This window comes from Solanum tuberosum, unplaced genomic scaffold, assembly GCF_000226075.1.
Source record: "Solanum tuberosum cultivar DM 1-3 516 R44 unplaced genomic scaffold, SolTub_3.0 scf00049, whole genome shotgun sequence".
In the NCBI taxonomy this organism is placed as follows: Eukaryota; Viridiplantae; Streptophyta; class Magnoliopsida; order Solanales; family Solanaceae; genus Solanum; species Solanum tuberosum.
The window spans coordinates 1,759,536-1,761,509 of record NW_006238974.1 but is presented as its reverse complement, the minus strand read 5'-3'; the positions used below and the strand labels follow the sequence as shown (position 1 = coordinate 1,761,509).

Genomic DNA, 1,974 nt, shown 5'->3' with positions numbered 1-1,974 from the left:
TTATTTAAGGGTCCTTCACCTCTCGCATAAAGATTGCTTCACCCATTTAAATCCTATCTCATAATCAAACTCAAAATTCTGCTTCAAATATGTTTGTATTCATAAATCAATACCTATTGAAAAAAGATAACATTTATTTGAATGGCAATAAAGTTAGCTAGTTACCTCAATAAGTTGCCATTGTCGTTTTGTTTTTTCATGTGGTATCTTATCCCATCACTCAACTAATATGGGACAAAATACAAACATTTGAGAAAGTTTGCCAAGAAATCTCACAAGCAAATTTGAACCATTGTCACTTCCTTTTTCATCACCAAGTTCCACCATAATTTTTTAATTTTTTTCAAAGTTCCAAACTCGATCTGATTGCATCTTTTGAGTAGTAACTTCTCCGATTGAAGTATCTATCATTTTAACAAGCCATTAACACAAATGAAAAGTAATGATAACAACAAACTAATAATAAAGCATAAAAAGCAACAATCAACTCTAATATGAACTTACTTCTAACCTCTAATGTGGACAAGTAACGACTCATTTTTCACTTGTGAGCTAGCTCCAACAAAACTTGAAGAAGAAATTAAATTGCCATTACCGAGAGTAGGAGTTGTGATATTCTCATTCACAACTTGGTCATCTAGTTGATCAAAATTTAAGGAAGTTGTGCTATTGTTGTCAGCTTGTCGTCCTCGTAGGCTTTCTAACAATGATTGTGCTCTTACAACTAGAAAACCCAATAAAACTTAAAACAAGTAGTAACGTATTTGATCCCAGATAGGCACTGCTCTTTAATTTTTCAAATGTTGGACTTAAATTCATGTTCCTTATACAGAAACAAACAATAACTAGAACATGGTTTGAAATGCATAGAACAAAAAAAAGGAGATCTAATCCAGCAAAATTTCACACCTCTCAAGATTTATATATTAGTATATAGGTTATCGATTTATGGTAATAATTCCTCCAATGTATAATCTTATCTACAAAATTTGTGGTGAAAATATATCCATCAATCTTTCCAGAGGTGTGAGCATGATTTTTCCAACATAAATAAAGTAGGATGTATAACCTACCACTAAAATTTCTATTCTTTACAACAAGAAAACCCAATAAAAACACATCAAATTGCAGATTTCAAAAGCTCATAACTTCAATAAACAAAAACTTTATCCAAAACCCTACATTCAATTTTGAGTTTAAATACACTAGATTCCAAAGATTTGTTACTTGAACGAAGCAAACTTACCACATTACACAACTATTTGAAGCGGCTTTTGACAGAAATCGACTTTGAAGAAGAGAGTTGAATTTTGGGCAGAAATCGATTTAGATTTTGGGGGTTGGTTTTGGGTGAAGTGAGAGAAAAGAGAGTGAGTAGAGGGAAATAATAGAAAAAGAGGCAAATGAAAAAATAAAGGGAGGGAATGAAATTTTACCCGCCTATTTTAGCCACAGTTCGTACTATGTAGAGAATTTTTTATTTTTTAGCTAATTTTGCCACAATTTTCGCAACCGTGGCTAATAAACCGTGGCTAAAAGGCGATTTTTTGGTAGTGCTTGTGCAATGCATGAATGACATCCCATAATACCATTCACACCTAGTACTATTTTAGGCTATCATATTCAATGATTACAATTTATCATTCTAGACTACCAAGTAATAGCACCCTATTAGGCTAGACCTAGAAACCATAGAAGACATATTAGTCATGCAAGTCCAAGCTATTCTAGGAATACAAGTGTTCCATCCTGGCTACCATGAAATAGTCTTAGGCCAACTAAGTCATGCTACCCTTACAAGCACACTATGATGCTAATGCAAGATACCGTTAGGAAAGTATGATTTCTCAATCCTAAGCTACCCTTAGGAGAGTATGTGTCCTCAATCCTAAGCTACCATGAAATGGTCTTGGCCTAACCAAGTCATTCTATCATAAAGGCATCCAACAAATACTAGTTCATGTTACCCTTAGG

The 1,974-nt window shown here is 33.5% G+C and overlaps 1 long non-coding RNA gene across 1 annotated transcript; it reads right to left on the bottom strand.

The window, feature by feature from the left end:
- Positions 1-346: 346 nt before the first annotated feature.
- LOC107059951 (uncharacterized) lies at positions 347-1,516 on the bottom strand. The gene is made up of 2 exons (XR_001473044.1): positions 1,247-1,516; positions 347-404 (listed from the first exon to the last, which is right to left on the bottom strand). It is a non-coding gene; the product is annotated as an uncharacterized lncRNA (long non-coding RNA).
- Between the last annotated feature and the right edge of the window lie 458 nt (positions 1,517-1,974).